The 18,485-nt window shown below is 42.0% G+C and overlaps 1 long non-coding RNA gene across 1 annotated transcript; it reads left to right on the top strand.

Moving 5' to 3' along the window:
- The first annotated feature begins 582 nt into the window (after positions 1–582).
- Positions 583–14,124, top strand: LOC139365918 (uncharacterized). Its single transcript, XR_011626706.1, has 5 exons — positions 583–667; positions 12,729–12,842; positions 13,016–13,093; positions 13,210–13,260; positions 13,416–14,124. It is a non-coding gene; the product is annotated as an uncharacterized lncRNA (long non-coding RNA).
- The last annotated feature ends 4,361 nt before the right edge of the window (positions 14,125–18,485 follow it).

The raw sequence follows: 18,485 nt of genomic DNA, 5'->3' as shown, positions 1-18,485 counted from the left end.
GGAAGGTGCTCCCTCTTTGAATATGCTTTTCTCAGACGGAGGCAGGTACTGGGGATTGCTTGTCTGTGAATCAGAGATTCAATTATTATGATAGAATCTTTCACTAGACTACTCCGGCAAGCTGACATTCAAATGCGAGGCGGTCTATGGCTGGTAAGCTGCAAACCACCTGCATCGTAACACCTTTACACTCTACTGAAATAGTTTTGCAAATATTTACATACAGTGAAAGGAATGTCAATGCCAAACTATCCAGACTGATTGATCAAATAATGCAGTGGGTAGTCTGGGGAGTGTGTGTAAAATAAATAAAGGAATGGTAAACGATAAATTCTGACATTTCTAGTACTAAAGGACTGTCATGCTTCGACTGCACACAGAATGTAGTCCTTTGTTATCAATCATGTATGTTTGCAAAAATGCTTGAAAAACAATTTCAGTAATAAAGTGTTATTTATGGTGTGTGTGTGTGTGTGTGTGTGTGTGTGTGTGTGTGTGTGCGTCCTTGCATGCCTGGCACGTCAGTGGAACAGTGAATGGGCTGAGAGGGGTGTGCACTGTCAGAGGCAGCAGTGCACCAGTGAAATGAGGAGCACTATCTCCCTACCAGCACATTTCCACTGAGTGAGAGAGAGAGAGAATAAGGGAAGGAGAAATAAGGAGAAAGGTGTGTATCCTTTTGCCCCTCGGTTTTGCAATAATCTGTAATTTTCTTCTGATTTCTGCATGTGTTCTGAGGTCTACATGTACCCTCCTCTCTCTTTCTCTTTCTCCCTCTCATTTTCATTCTCACTCTGTCTGTTTCTCTCTACCTCTCACTCTTTGGGATGAAACGCTTAGCTGTATTTAATGCTGTGAGTTATTGAGGTTCTAGACCAAATTGCCTTATCTCCTCATACAGACCCACATATATGTAATATCCAGGTAGCGCCATAGAACGAGGCAGGTGGAAAGGTAAGCTTACTGTGTGTGCGTGTGAGAGGTTTAGTCATTTGAAAACAATACCAACGGTGGTTAAAATGTGATCCAAATTCAAGCTCTTATGGTACATTATCCCTGCCTATATGTATGAGGGTAGAATATCACTAAGTTTGCACTGTGTGGCACATTTGTTATTTTTCTTCCGAACTCGATCCTTTGTTAATGGGTGCTGAGATACTCATTGTGCCAGCAGTCATTAGGCTATGCATTTGAATGCATGGGTTGTGTAAAACTAGACCCATCCATTAGATAACAAGTGCTTGTAAAATGCTTGGTCAGTGAATCACTATGGGTTCAACACAGCAGCAGGGAGTGTGCTCAGCCAGTGAAGGGCAAAGAGGATATGTTCTGTATGGTAAACCTGAAATGAGCAAGATGGTGGGGAAGCATGATGTAAGGAACTGATTCAGGCTCAGATGAGATGAGATGTGCTTGGCTGAGCTGTGACAATGCCAGAGAAAGTGAGGCAGCACTGGCCCCTGTTTCGGGATTAGTAGAGGGTAGAGACAGTGGATAAGGCTGAGTGTGGTAAAGCTGATGACCAGTGATTGTGTACTGTATAGGACACGTCTTTGGGATTGGTGTGTTATTCAGTGTGACGTTGTGTGATTGTTCCATTCTCATCGTCTCATGTTCACCTGTATCTTGCTTGGCTTCGTCTATTTTGTGTGTGCGTGTGACATTGGTGTCCAGATCACCAAATAATTGATTCAAACACATTGTTTTGCAATGAAGGTCTACAGTAGCCTTAACAGCACTCTGTATGGTAGCCCAATGGTGTAGGCGGAGGACAGATAGTTTCTGTCCTCCTCTGGGTACATAGGTTGTTTCTGTCCACTGGGAACATTGACCTCAATACAAAACCTAGGAGGCTCATGTTTCTCTCCCGCTTTCATAGACTTACAGTAATAATGACAATTTCCGGAGGACGTCCTCCAACCTATCAGAGCACTTGCAGCATGAACTGACATGTAGTCCACCCAAACAAAGGATCAGAGAATGAATATAGCACTGAAAGCATACGCTACAGCTAGCTAGCACTGCAGTGCATTAAATGTGGTGAGTAGTTCACTGAAAGAGACAATAGTTGAAAAGTTTAGGAAAAAAATATGTATTAAAAAAATGAAAGAGAAAGAGAGATTGTGTTGTATTTTTTTATATTTTTTACTTTTGCTTACTTAGCTAGGGAATGCAGCTAGCTAGTTTAGCCTACTCAAACACCCAGCTCAAACAGAGAGGGATGCTATGTCAGTGTAGTATCTTTGGATGCTTCTTAGATTGATGACACCGGACATGTCAGTACGTTTTAGTATTTAATTGTAACTTAGAATAACATTACCGGAATGTACCAGGCGTAAGATAAGATTTTTTGAGTCAATAGTGCCATCTTGGTAAACATAATACTTAACATAAATATACCAGGTTACTACTGTAGATTCCCCCTTTAAGGCTAATACTGTACATCGCTGCTACTCGCTGTTTATCATATATGCATAGTCACTTTAACTATACATTCATGTACATAATAACTCAATTGGGCCGACCAAGCAGTGCTCCCGCACATTGGCTAACCGGGCTATCTGCATTGTGTCCCGCCACCCACCACCCCCCCCCCCCCCCTTTTACGCTACTGCTACTCTCTGTTCATCATACAGTATATGCATAGTCACTTTAACCATATCTACATGTACACACTACCTTAATCAGCATGACTAACCAGTGTCTGTATGTATCCTCGCTACTGTATATAGCCTGTCTTTTTACTGTTGTTTAATTTCTTTACTTACCCATTGTTCACCTAATACCTTTTTTGCACTATTTGTTAGAGCCTGTAAGGAAGCGTTTCACTGTAAGGTCTACACCTGTTGTATTCGGGGCACGTGACAAATAAACTTTGATTAGATTTAATAACCCAACTTAATTCCTTTCTGAGCTAGGCTGCCAACTAAACATTTAGGATTTTTTCATAATCACGTCATTTTTTTTTCTTTTTTTTTCGGGACATCTATGAAGATGATTTTCCTTAGGATCTGAAATAGTCTGGCGGACATCTCTCTCTAATAGAGCGTCTCAAAGGTGGTGTAGCTGGTACCACCAGTACTTCACCACCTGATGGTGAAACAAAGTCATTTTGTGGAGACTTTACAGGTGGTCGTCCCAGACTGGTGGTCTCAGGTTGTTTATCCAACTGCAACTCTGGGGAACATTCCAATGTCCTGTCCTGCTTGTTTAAGCATTGATCCAAGTCCACAGATCAAACTGGAATTCGAGCTCAGATCTGATCCACGTGTCTCCTTAGTCTGTGCAATTCCAATGATCACAGTAAATGACACTGGTCCTGAGCAATCATCAATTGTAGCTGGAATCCATTTGAGATTAAATCCATAGTTTAATGTGTAGACATCAACTCCAGGTGAGAAAGTTCTGAGTTTGGCTCTGTTGTCATGATTCTGTTTTGGATTCCATTGCTTTTGTTGTATTTTCACTTTCAGGTCTGTCTTGACGAGATCCAAGGTTGACCTTAACCTCCTTGACGTCAGCATTTCTGCAGGTGACAACCCAGTTGTAGCTTGAGTAGTGATCCTGTAGCTAAACAAGAATATTGACACTTGTTTCAATGGCGTCACCTTGAATCTTCCTCATCCCCCCCCATTCTCATGGATGTAATGGCGCGGTAGGGGGTGATCTCCTGTTACTCTGACAATCTGCACACAGGCTAAACCTCATTTTCCACATCCTGGTCCATCTTTGGCCACCAGACGTATGACCTCGCTAGGCCTTTCATTCTCGACGTTCCTGAATGAGACTGGTGCAACAACTTCAGTAGTATACCCCGCCCTTGTGTTGGGATAACTACTCTTGAACCCCACAAAATGTACCCATCTCGAACACTCAAGGCCAAGCAGCGAGCGTAGTAGGCCATCCTTCAAGGATAAATTCCTGCACTTGTGATAGCATCACATCCTTTGCCTGATTAGTGCTGTGTTCACCGGTGCTTCATCCAACAAATTGATCATCAAGACTTGGTCATTTTCTCCTTCCTGAGTGATGATTTCAGGAACGGGCAGCCTACTCAGTGCATCAGCATTCCTATGGTATCTACCTGGCTTGTAGGTAATTCTGTACTCGTAGGCCCTGAGTCACACAGACCAATGCTGAACTCTTGGAGAGACCGTTTGTGGTACTGGCTTAGATCAGAGGCTTATGGTCAGTCACAATAGTGGATGTTTTACCGTATAAACACTTGTGGAATCTCTGTATTCCGAATGTGACAGCCAGTCCTTTTAGCAAAAACTCCTTCCTGTCTTTCTGACCATTTCCAGGCCACATCCTTCCTTAACAGTTGATGTAGTGGAGCTAAGAGGGTAGAGATGTTACGGAGGAAGCGATTGTACTAGTTCAGCTCTGTTACGCTTGTCAGAGCTGGAGCTTCCACGACAGCCCTCACTTTAGCTTTGACAGTGTGTAACCACTTGGCATCCACCTTGTGACCCAGGTGAACTGTTGCCCTCCGGTCAGAGGCGGTTCTAGCTTGTATGGCTCCCTGGGCGGACCCCCCCCCCCTTCAGCTCCCCCCCCCCGAACAAAAAAAGGTTTATTTTTATTCAGACATTTGGAACAACACTAATAAATAATCATAACATTTAAAACTATATAAATATACAAATATATACAAAAATAAGACTCATAAATATAAAAAAGAAGTAACAAAGACAAATAGAAACTCGAGCATCAATACATTATCCATCCCCCAACACTGTCAACCAAGTATCAAGACTAAACCAATTCACCTTGGGGGTGTGCAGACTGGTTTTATATTACTCTTAATGATTTCTGTGAAACTATATGTTCACAGTATTATGAATGCATTATGGTTTATTTGGTAGAATTTCGTAGTGTGACTGATTTTACTAATTGCATTAGTAGCTACCCCCACCCGCCTCCCCATCTCATACTTCTGTGTGGGATACCTTTCCAGGCAGCAGCCTGCCTTGCTCACAAACTAGAATCAGGGAGCCCACTCCGACAAGGTTAATTGACCCACAGTCCCACACGATGACATGATATCATTGACGTGATGTGCAAATCAGCGATAGAAAACCAATTGCGCAAATTCTGTTTTTTTTTGTGGCCGCGCCCTGTGCCGCCCCCGGCAAGATGCCGCCCTGGGCGGCTGCCCATGTCGCCTATACCTAAATCCGCCACTGCCTCAGGTTAACGTTGAAAGAAAATCCTCCACTTTGGGTATGGGGTATTGCTCCAGTGACGAAACTCCTGTTACAGTCAGCTTGTAGTCACCGCATAATCTGATTGAACCATCTGGTTTGAGTATGGGAACAACTGGTGCTGCCCAATCAGAGTACTTGACAGGAACAATTATATCCTCTGCTAAGTCTGTCAATTTCCACATCCACTTTAGGCTTCATGGCATATGGAACTGATCTTGGCCTATAGAATTTGGGAGTAGCAACTGCTGCAATGTCAATGTCTCTGTAGAGATGTGTGATTTCAGCCCAGTTCAATTTATTTCCTCCAACCACCCTCTCTCTCCCTAGTAAGCTGGGGCCAGTATCTTCCACTACTAAGATACTTTAATTTTCCCCTTGATATTCCACTTGAACATCAGCAACTCCAATCACAGTGATTTCCTCCCCTGTGTACGTTTTGAGTTTAATGGGGGTGTCTCTCAGTTTAGGCACTTAACTCATTTAATTGGGACCTGTTCATCAATGTGATGCTACATCATGTGTCTATTTCAAACAGTACCTTAAATCAATTTATTCCCATTTCCACAATGAAAGGCTTTACTTTTTTTCATACTGTATTGGCCTCCAGCACACTGTACACTGAGAACGCTTGCTCTTCGTCTGAGACACCCACTTTCACTTTCTGTAACTTGATTTGAGCCGTAGTTAGAGCATCGCTGGGTATTAGTTTTTCTTCTGTCTGTTTTCTTTTCTGTAGCCCGTTGCTTTTTTATTGTGGCCCTCCCTCCCAAAGTGTCCTATTATCCCACACGCATAACACTTTTCATGTTTTAATTTACAGTCAAACGCTGCGTGTTTGCCTTTGCAGCGATAACTATCTCTATTGGCTGCTACCCCGAGGCACACACACCAGCCGATCGTGTGGCATTTGCGATAATGTATTCCCATAGTTACGGTCCAGTGCTAGTTTTCTCAACTCAGCCATATATTCCCGCATCGATTCGGTAGGTTTTCTCATGCCTGAATTAAACTTGAATCGTTGCACTATTTCACTGGGTTTGAAGTGATCTTTTAATAGATCGACCATATCTCTAAATTACTTGTCTCCTGTTGTATCTGGGCTCAGCAGGTTTCTCATCAAACTGTATGTCTGTGCGCCGGAAACGTTTATGAGTATGGATTTGTGTATAGCGTCAGTTATTTTATTAGTGACAAAGAACTGTTCCTGATTTTTAGGATCAAATGGTGGCAGTGAGCATATTGTTCTCTCCCCTCACAAAGTCATTCATTTGTCCTATCCGTATCCAGGGAATCAATCATTCAGTCTCTTCCACTGCTCAGTCTCACATCCAGCGTTACACGCCAGACACTCCGTTGAATTCGTGGCAAACAAATCCAACGCGGTCATCCATAGTCATCCTCGTCACAAAATATGCAGCGGTGGAAAAAAGTACCCAATTGTCATACTTGAGTAAAAGTAAAGATACCTTAATTAACAGAAAATGACTCAAGTAAAAGTCACCCAGTAAAATCCTACTTGAGTAAAAATCTAAAAATATTTGGTATTTGATATACTTAAGTATCAAAAATAAATGTCATTGCTGAAATATACTTAAGTATCAAATGTAAAAGTATAAATCATTTCACCATATTCTTGTTTTTTAAATTTACGGATAGCCAGGGGCACGCTCCAACATTCAGACATAAGTTACAAATAAAGAGTGTTTAGTAAGTCCGCCAGATCAGACGCAGTAGGGATGACCAGGGATGTTCTCTAGATAATTGTGTGAATTAGACACTTTTCCTGTCCTGGTAACCATTCAAAATGTAACGAGTACTTTTGGGTGTTAGGGAAAATGTATGGAGTAAAAAGTACATAATTTTCTTTAGCAATGTAGTTAGGTAAAAGTTGTAAAAAATATAAGTAAAGTACAGATACCCCCAAAAAACTACTTAATTTGTACTTTCAAATATTTTTACTTTAGTACTTTACACCACTGCAAATGTATATTAACCTGGGATGCTTCTTAGATTGATGACACCGGACACGTAAGTACCTTTTAATATTTAATTGTAATTTAGAATAACATTACTGGAATGCACCTGGCGTAAGCTACCTGAGGCATTTCCGAGCACGGTTATATGGCAGACATTTTAAAGGCTACGGATAGTGGAAAGCAAACCCTGTATTGAGTCAATACGGCTATCTATTGGTAAACATAATACTTAACATACATTTACCAGGTTACTACAGTTAGCTAGCTGGCTATGGCTATCTAACATTGGAACTCTTCCAAGTCAAGGTAAGCTTTTGGTTTAATTTATTTATTGCCAGTGTAACTGCTAAACGACTTACTGCTTACTGCATGATTGATGCAGGTTTACTAACACTTTAGTTCTAGTAGTTATGTTGACTTTGACATGAGCTAATATGATGACAACGATGTCAGCTGTGTGTAGTGGTTATGATATGAAGGTTTGGCTTGGAAAGTATTTTTTGCCTGGTCACATACAGCTGACGTGTTGTGCACAACTTGTTAAGATGCTGCGAATTTTCGCAGCTTTTTGTTAAAAATCGCGCAACATTTCAAAGTCCTGCTACTCATGCCAGGAATATAGTATATGCATATGATAAGTATGTGTGTATAGAAAACACTCTGAAGTCTCTAAAACTGGTTAAATCGGGTATGTGGCTATAACAGAACGTGTTTAGGAGTAAAAATCCCTGGTAAAACTGTTTACCAAAAACACAAAAATAATATTCATCCGCCATTCAATGAATTGTCTAAGGCGACAGAAAATATATGCGAATATCCTTGGTTACGTCACGAATAGGCCCTTCCTGTCTTGAGGCGCACCACAGAATGTTGTGAAATTGAAAACATGGACGATGATTTCCAGACTTGCTGCTATCGAATACAGATCGCCCCGTGATCAATTTTATAGATTATTAACATTTATTAATACCTAAAGTTGGTTTAGAAAAGTAGTTTGAAGTGATTTGTAAAGGTTTATAGGCAACTTTTATCATTTTAAAAAGTGACGTTGCGTCTTGTAAATGGGCATTTTCCAGGAACTGACTGGCCTTCAGCAAATGACATTTTGGGTATACAATGACGGATTTAATCGGGAAAAAGACCCAATTGTGATGTTTATGGGACATATAGGAGTGCCAACAAAGAAGCTCGTCAAAGGTAATGAATGTTTTATATTTTATTTCTGCGTTTTGTGTAGCGCCGGCTACCGCAAAATCTGTTGTTTAGGTGACGTTTTGGTATTTTGGGGGGGTGCATGCTATCAGATAATAGCTTCTCATGCTTTCGCCGAAAAGCATTTTACAAATCTGACTTGGTGGCTAGATTCACAACGAGTGTAGCTTTAATTCAGTACCTTGCATGTGTGTTTTAATGAAAGTTTGAGATTTATCGAGACATATACTATAGTTCTATAGGTGGCGCTCTGAAATTTCCGCTGAGGTGTTCCTGTGCAGGGATCACGTCGGTAAGAGGTTAAGACCACAAGCGAAGGGAAAATGTGAGAGGAAAAGAGCTTGCAGATGAGAGAAGGAATTCTACAACGAGCAAAGTGATCATGCTGTTTGAATGTGGCTGCTATTAAAGTGAACTGTGTTTGCGTGTGATATTCATTCTGCCGATTCTGTTGAAAAATGTATTTTAAATGGAAGCAAAAGCAACGAAACGGGGTTAAACATATCTGAACGTGTCCAATATAAACTCTCGTTTGCAACTGTTGCCCTAATGATTACAACCTAGATCAGCTTGATGCAGTCAAGAGTGTATTGGAGAGTGTAAAAAAATGTCTTAGACCTGTGCACCTACATTGTAAGGCTTCATTCATAGGCTAGGTTGTCGTAACCTCATGATGGGTATTGGGGAAATTGTAGTATCATGTAGTAACCTAAACCTATCGATGTTACATTGAGCTGGGTGAATGGACTATAAAGGACAGACATCCAATATGCTGTAATAGAAATAAGGCCATGCTCATAAAAAAATATATACTAAACGGCATTGACCGCCACTGGTGTATGTGTTCCTACCTCTTCTCTCTGATATAATTGTCACTAGCACATATGCTAGTTAGGTGGCTAGGCTTTACTTCACCCTCCAAGTTTCTGCCTGTTTATAGGGTATGAGTTGTCCATTTAATGGGAGAAAAACTTAATAGGGGATTGGAACCACATCAGTGACAGTCGGAGACAGAACTGTGGGGCTTTCTGCCCACTCTAACACTGTAAGCAAATGGCACCCCATAGGAGGTTGGCTGGGGCAAAAATGATCTCAAGTGATTATGTGCCTCTGACAGGTGCTTATTTATGGAGGATGCGTGCACAGTGTTGCTATTGGAAGGATGTGTGGTCGACTAATGACTTTGAAAAGGCCATATGATTATTTCAATCATTTTGGGATTAGGTCAGCTCACTGCACTAAAGGGTATCTGCTCAGTGTCTGTGACATCATCTCTGTGTTAAATAGTTAGCAGCATGTTAATGATGTCATCAGTTAGAACAGCAGGTGGTGACATACCGTACAGCCGTTCCAGATTGAGGGAACAGTCTTCGGATCTATGAATGTATTCTCTCTTTCTCAGTCTCTCTCTCTCTCTCTCTCTCTCTCTCTCTCTCTGGATTTCTCTCTCTGTCTTGCTCATCACACAGAGCCTCTCATCACATTCTACTCTCAGTGAGAAAATTAAATATGTATGATGACCCTACATTTTAAGCATGCAAAACTCGGTCACCAAGCCAAATTAGGGGTTGGACTGTTACTGGGAGACTAATACATTACATAACACACCAGTTCACATCATAACTCACCCAGGGATTATTAATCCTAATTTCTACCGCCTTTTAACCCTATTCTGTGAGAGCTGCCCTTTCGTCCCATCTCTAAATCATTATGATGGAGGGATGAAACAAGGAGAGTGAAAGGAGAGAAATAGAGAGAGTTGCAGCCAGCGTGATTTTTCCTACCATTTCAGAAATCTGTGTAAGGGGACATTCCTCTTGCTGTGTGTGTGTGTGTGTTCGTGCTTATGTGAGTTACGATATGTGTGTATGTGGCCTGCCATAAATGTGTGTGTGTGTGTGTGTGTCCATGATTTTGTGTGAGGGTAATAAACACATCTAAGTGTCCTATTCGGATGTTGTGTCACCCTGGCTGTCGTTGAGTCAGTCATGTGGACTAATCGATGGGAAGTGTTTTCTCTGAGCCACAGGGTGTTCCACTGGGGCAACACACACATGAAACACTCTAGTCTACAGACCCTTATTCTACAAGCCCTTGTTTATAATAGCACTTCTATAACACAGGGAACAAATTATTCCCAAATACAGAGACAGGCCCTGGAATGGAGGGATAAGGAGGAGAGGAGAGGGAAAGTCCAGTCAGCTAGGCCTCAAATCAACCACATCTAGGTCATTTCCCTCAGAGAGACTGACAGACTACCACAGAACACTCAGTCCTGGTGAGGGAGAGATTGCATGTACTGTACATACAATATGATGTATGCTGTTAATATACAGTGCCTTGCGAAAGTATTCGGCCCCCTTGAACTTTGCGACCTTTTGCCACATTTCAGGCTTCAAACATAAAGATATAAAACTGTATTTTTTTGTGAAGAATCAACAACACGTGGGACACAATCATGAAGTGGAACGACATTTATTGGATATTTCAAACTTTTTTAACAAATCAAAAACTGAAAAATTGGGCGTGCAAAATTATTCAGCCCCCTTAAGTTAATACTTTGTAGCTCCACCTTACAGCTGTAAGTCGCTTGGGGTATGTCTCTATCAGTTTTGCACATCGAGAGACTGACATTTTTTCCTATTCCTCCTTGCAAAACAGCTCGAGCTCAGTGAGGTTGGATGGAGAGCATTTGTGAACAGCAGTTTTCTTTTTTTTTTTTTTTAATTTTACCCCTTTTTCTCCCCAATTTCGTAGTATCCAATTGTTGTAGTAGCTACTATCTTGTCTCATCGCTACAACTCCCGTACGGGCTCGGGAGAGACGAAGGTTGAAAGTCATGCGTCCTCCGATACACAACCAACCAAGCCGCTGCTTCTTTAACACAGCGCACATCCAACCCGGAAGCCAGCCGCACCAATGCGCCGGAGGAAACACCGTGCACCTGGCCACCTTGGTTAGCGCACACTGCGCCCAGCCCGCCACAGGAGTCGCTGGTGCGCGATGAGACAAGGACACCCCTACCGACCAAGCCCTCCCTAACCCGGGCGACGCTAGGCCAATTGTGCGTCGCCCCACGGACCTCCCGGTCGCGGCCGGTTACGACAGAGCCTGGGCGCGAACCCAGGGACTCTGATGGCACAGCTGGCGCTGCAGTACAGCGCCCTTAACCACTGCGCCACCCGGGAGGCCCGTGAACAGCAGTTTTCAGTTCTTTCCACAGATTCTCGATTGGATTCAGGTCTGGACTTTGACTTGGCCATTCTAACACCTGGATATGTTTATTTTTGAACCATTCCATTGTAGATTTTGCTTTATGTTTTGGATCATACTTTCGCAAGGCACTGTACATTGTTCCTCTTTTGGAGGACATTTATATTCAGTGTTCTGGATTACTTTTAAACATCAGGGTCTATTAAACAACCTAGAGTCGATGTATAATTAGCATAATACGAACATTTCCATAAAGTTGAAGCTAGACGCATTGGATGCGTCTCAATCCACCACATCCGTCGATGTCGCACTTCCGCATCTACGGTGAAAGGTGACAGAGCTAGAGCAGTGTTTGTCAGACCGTGAGACATCCCGAAAATCGATTATCTCATAAAAATCGTCTGTAGGGTCCGAATGGTTTGGCTTTTATGAGCCCTCTAAGGTGAGTTGAGACTCTCACGAACACGATGGTGTTCTCCGTTTTGCTCTACGACTCTTGGGACTCGTCTGAAGTAGGTACAGCCGATTTGCCATTTTATGTCTGTAGCGTCCGAACAGTTTGGGGTACGCACTAATATGACCCCTCTGTGGAAAGGTGTGACTCTCTCGAACATGTACATGTGGGTTTCTCTTGGACGCCCACAGGCCTCACAAGACTCGTCGGAAGGTTCCGCGGTACCAGTTGAAAACAAATGAATGGAAGTACTGTATATATGGAGACTGTTTAGTGCCAAAAATAAGGGGTTAAATACATAGAAAAAAATAGCTAACATTTCCTGATCTTTCTTATATCTCTCAGATATAGGACAGACATTTCAGAACGAGCTTCCTTTAGAGTTTTTAGGGGGGATTATCTGTTGTTCCATGTAGTGAATATTTTTATTCAATGCATTTTCATTGGCTAATAGCAGTAGGGACAAATCTAATTTTTCATAAAACAATTTTGGTATATCGTTTTTTATACTTCAATGGGGCCAAGCACTTGTCACCCTCACAAGCAATCAGATCCAAATAAGGTGCAAAGGAGTAATGCTCTCCCTTGGTCAGTGTCGCCACCAGCTGGACTTTGACGATCACTGCATGAACTAATGAGCTACTCTTCTCTTATCCTCCTCAGATTGACAAAAAGAGTGTGATCATTTGTGTACAGCTGCAACCTCAACCCCAGCTTTGTCATCACTGTGAACCTCAGTAAAAAGACAGCCCAACCATGGATCAGAAAATCAATGAAGTGAGTCCCACCTGTAGCATCTTAGCTAGTTGTGACAAAACAGCAGTACAAGCACAAACCATCCAGCATTTGAACATACCATCCAAATCCCCATTCCCGAAGAACCACTGCCCCTAGGGTATGCTGTCTGGCGTAGCTGTGATTGACACCATCTCTCTGTGTTTTGTGTCTAGTGCCCCACCACCACCTCCCCCCAGAAACAGATGAAGAGTAGGTCCAAATCCACCGATGAGATCCAGCACACCAAGAGGGTGAGCAGCCACCTCGTTGTGCCTTACATGACCTCTATTCACTTTTTCATAACTCTGTACTTCTTCCTGTGACTCATCTCTAGCCTAATCTCTCCATTCCAAATTTCTCCTCACAGCTTTCATCACAGAAATCCCTTCCCGGTGGGCCGGACCTGGACAAAGTCAAGGTGTGTGCGTTTGTGCGTGTGCATGTGTGCGTGCTTTGCACTCCTTTTTTCCACTAACGGGATTATCAGAATTAATAGCAACTAATACACAGTTCATTTTGTGTGTGTAAATTGCTTTTCACTGCGATGTCACAAACTGTGTTTGCACCTTTCAGGAAGGCCCAGAAGGTTCTGAGACTCCCTCGTCCTCCACAGAGGAGCTGAAGTGATGACGGCTGAGGTCCCTAAGGGAAATAAGGCCATGAACCTTCCATCTGCTCATTAAACATGAACACATACTGTACACACACATAGACTCACATACACACACACAGTCACATACCTACACACACTTATACGTTTGTTTAAATGCAAACATTGAATTGATAAACTGAGTTGGTGGAAAGTCATGTGATCAGTCAGAGAGAAACACACACCAACAAGATCTCACGATTTAACCAATTTGACTTCAGATTCTGACGTTTATCCACGTTTCTCCAAGCATAACATTTAGACTGCGCCAAACGTCAAATTTCAAAGTGTTTTTGACACCATGTGTTGACTCCTGTTCAGCATCAAATTTAAGGTAAGGGTTAACGTTTTGGATAGGGTGAAGATATTAAGGTTAGACATGAATTCTGAATGGTTAAGTTAAGGGTTAGGATTTGGGATAGGTTTAAAACAAAACATTTAAAATGTGTTTCTACCACTGGGAGATAACATGTAGCATTCGGATTCAGAGTCATGGGATTATGTCCATTATGTCTCATGGGATTATGTCCGCACCGCTGTAGCAAAACCCAAGCCTACTTGTTAGTAATAGTGCTCATTTTGAAGTCAATCTGGAGCGATCTGCCTACACACGCACACACACACACACACACACACACACAATGACAACAAGAACACAAGAAATGGGCACATGTGGTGATCCTGTATCATTGTACTGTGAGTTATCTGTACATACCAAACTGAATGTGCATTCTTCACAATAAAGCAGTGCTGTTGAGTGGACCCATCTCTACATTTTCCCTTAGAATTTGTCAAAATGCTGAGAATATATAGGAACTGGGACATAGACATTTCTGAGGGAAAATATGTGGTAGTCAACATCATGGTTTATGAGGAGGGAGGGAAAGTTCAAAAGGGGAAAGTGTATATATATTTTTTTTGTTGGTATTTTACCCCTTTTTTCTCCCCATTATTGTGATATCATCTTGTCTCATTGCTGCAACTCCACAATGAGCTCGGGAGAGCGTCCTACAAAACCACGCTTCTTAACACCTGCCCTCCTAACCCGGAAGCCAGCTGCACCAATGTGTCGGAGGAAACACCATTCAACCAAAGTCAGCCTTCAGGCAATCGGCCCGCCACAAGGAGTTGCTACAGCACAATGAGCCAAGTAAAGCACCCCGGCCAAACCCGGATGACGCAGGGCTTATTGTGCGCGGCCGGTTGTAACAGCCAGTTGTGACACCACCTGGAATCGAACCCGGGTGTGTAGTGACGCCTCAGCACTGTGATGCAGTGCCTTAGACCGCTGCGCCATTCGGAAGGCCTGGTACTGCATATTTCAATTTTAGCTTGATTTTGTTTTTAGTTTTACACTGTCATGTTTCAAGGCAACAGTATTTTTGCTGGCATGCATTAAGGCTGGCCCGGTGTTCCTGGTACTCTGTGTTGTTTCTCCCTGTGCCATACTGGGCAGCACTGGCAGCAGTAGTGGCAACAGAGACAATGCCCTGGTGCTGGCACAGCTGGCCTGAATTAGCATCATTAATGGAGGTTTACCAGGGGATCCTGGACCTTTGCCAGACACTGCTCTCAGTGCGTGTATGTGTGAGCGTGTGCATGCAGGTGTGTGGTGCTAAAATCCAGGATTAGTCTCTAACCTGCTATTACCTCCACGTTAATCTCTTTTCAACACCAGCTGAAGAATTACAAATACTGTATCTATTCCAGCATATTCCCAGGTTGTCTTTCCCATGTGGTCCGTCCCTGAGGAGGAATGTGAACACTGAACTCAGTTGCTCTCTTGTTTGTCAGGCATTATTTGTCTGGGTTCAACAGATCTGGGAGAAAATACTGCTGATACGAAAGTCCTGTGCAAAGAGCAATAATTAACTTTCGACTACTCTCTGTCTCAAGGCTTTTACCCAAGGAGCCTTACGGAAAGTCCTGAGTGTTCTCTCGCTCACTCACTCACTCACTCACTCAGTCACTCACTCTCAGTTTGTGTGTGCCACCGTGTGCATGCGTGTTCAGAGCCTCTTCAGTGGGCCTACCTATTCCATTTCTGATTGAAGCACAGTCTTCTCTGGTCAACAATACTGTTTGTGAGAAATACATTGTGCCTCCTATATTCATAATGTGGAGAAAACATTACCTTGAATTACACCGAGGACAGGCAGAACTGGAGAACACTATACTATTCCAATTTTCTAACCACTAGATGTCGTATTTCCCCTGCTGCTTTTAAGAAGCAAATAACATGAGTTGTTAATCAAATACAAACGCCTTCATCTTATGCAGTTTCTAATCTACACTCAGAGAGGCTAAAGTTAAATGATGACCTTTTGAACAAACACCTCTGATAGAAACTTAGATGGGTCAATTTACTAGAAACTACTATCCTGAATATGTCAGTTTAGGTGTGATTGATGTGATATTAATGTTCTCAGATGTTGTTTTTTTGGTCAACGATGTGAGTCCAAATGACGTGAGCTGTTCATCAACAAGAAATGTGGTGTCCCTTTTCAAACTTTAGTCAGTTGTTAAATAGTATGTCTGGTATCAAGATTTCCTTATATGGAGTATCTTCTTTGACACTTCATCAAAGGCACAGTAAAGCTAAGGGACAAAATAAGTTAAAATTGATGTGGTGATATGATAGTATCATATTATGATAAACCCTAAAGTAAGTCTATATATTGAGGATAATGGTCATCAGATTACTGACCATGCATGTAACCCCTGCATTTTGAAGCTATCTAACCATTCTTCCTACATTACATGCTTTGCACAGATTTTTAAATGATGATACAATGTATCCATTCATAAATAAGGCTACATTAACATGTCACCCAACATGAAGTTGGTTGACAGTTGCTTAATGATTGATTATTCATATCTGGCTCAAGGGCCTTTTCTGTGCTTCAAGAAAACCTATATAGATTTCTCATAGAGGTACACATACAGTTCAGGAAGAATTGTGTTAAATAATGAAAAACTGAATTCATCAATTTCACATTATCATGTGAAAAAAATGCAACAGGCCCTGTGAGTCTCTGGAGGATCTGGCAAGGTAGCGAATCATTGCATCAACGACTCAGCGTGACTATAATGAACATGTGTCTTGCACAGTTAATTAAGCAATTATTAAGATGCTAGATGCAAATGCTGGCAATCCAATGTTCTAGCATAAATGTATTGAGTCAAGTAGATCAGGGATGTCAAGGTGCAACCCAAGAATATGCTATGTGCAGTATAAATTGTTGAATTTGAATTGAATTTTAAATTGTCTACTTAGACAATTTAAAATTCACAAATATTAAATTATGAACATATAGTCAGTTAAATAGTTGCTCTACAAACAAGGAATGCATTTACTCAAATCAACTAATAGGTTTATTAGTCACAAAATAGCACTCAAACAAATACAGTGTACATGAATACATGATACTAAATAAGCAGAGTAAATGTCTAGCAAAAAATAAGACTTAGGTGTTTGCACGGGTCTTTACAATGATATCGAAGAGATAAAATCTGTCTTTACACACAGGAGGCTTGCATACAAGTTCTCAGTTAAACCAAAAGTCCTCTGCTCGACTGTCTTTTTATCCATGGAAAAACTGAAACTCACCCCCAACCTAAATAAACATTACTTTGCACTCTTCTAGAAAAAAAGGAAATCACACCCGAATTCATTCATATTCCGAAATATCTATGTAACGACTGGACACAGGAATAATCCCACCTGATAAGAAATCAACCCATCATACAATTTTGACCGATCTCTCTGAAAAGACATCAACCCAAACACATACACACAACACACACACACACACACACACGCACACACAAAGTATTTCAGAGTTACACTCAGTTATATCTCTAGATCTATATACAGTATTAGCCTACTCTTACGTTCAGCTCTGTTGGTACAAATGACCACACTCAGATAACAGCTCGATTTTGCACATTCCAACCAGAAAGACAACGCAGAACATCAGAGTGCTACCATCACAAAAAAAAAATTACTAGGCTTTTAAGAACACATTAGTGGCCTTCGCAGGTGTCCCCCAGTCTGAAAACCCTCTAAAGCATCAGCTTATAAATGAAAAAAAGCATTCACCTACAGAGAGAACGAGACACCTTTGAAAAAAGGCAACGGACTGTTTGACAACCATTAGTACAGGAACTTTTTTTCCTGCTGGAGTTTAGAGGGGGAAACTGAGGACAGTGATATTTCTGAGGACATTGATGTTATCTTCATCTGACTGACAGGCATGATGTCTACAAAACAAGTGTATCTCCAGTGCTGCCTGGGGGCAGAGGACTGTTGACCCCTTACATCAAAGACAGCTGTCAATTAATAAAACGCAGCCTGCCTTTGTTCACGTTTAATTGGCCGCCATCTCGTCTGTCTCTCTTGCTAGCTGGTGAAGGGATGCACACAGAGAAAGCAGATAGGGTTATGTAAGGCCAGTGTTTGTCCCTGTTCCATGACTGTCTGATAGGTGGCCAGTACTGCAGTTTAATGTCTGGAATTAAAGTTGGTGTGAATTATTTTTGTCTTGAAGCTAGAGAGTAACATTGGCATATGCACCTCGCAATTAACTTAGAACACATACGGTATTAGAACGTGTGGAACATTTTGGTTCTTTATGAAACTACAACGTTAACCAATTCCAGCAGTGATGTTTGTGTCAGAACAAAAAGTGTGTCCGGTGGATTCAAGGTACTTTGTAAATAAGTACAACTTCGGCTTTGGCTTGAACATTGAATTCAGACATAATTGTTTGAATTCAGTGAAATATAAACTGTGTTTTTAGGGGTACGGACCCATGACACTCCCTCTTCCCTGCATCCCAAATACCTCCGGAAGGAGGACAGGTCGTCATTCCTTTGGTCCGCTCTGGACCTCAAAAGCAGCAGAGAGGGGCACCAGAAGGATGACACTCCCTCTCCTACCTCCTCCCCCAAACCCAGGGAGGGGAAGATACAGGTACATTTTCACCCTGCAT

This window comes from Oncorhynchus clarkii, chromosome 14 (genome assembly GCF_045791955.1).
Source record: "Oncorhynchus clarkii lewisi isolate Uvic-CL-2024 chromosome 14, UVic_Ocla_1.0, whole genome shotgun sequence".
Classification (NCBI taxonomy): domain Eukaryota; kingdom Metazoa; phylum Chordata; class Actinopteri; order Salmoniformes; family Salmonidae; genus Oncorhynchus; species Oncorhynchus clarkii.
This window is presented reverse-complemented; position numbering and strand designations above follow the sequence as displayed.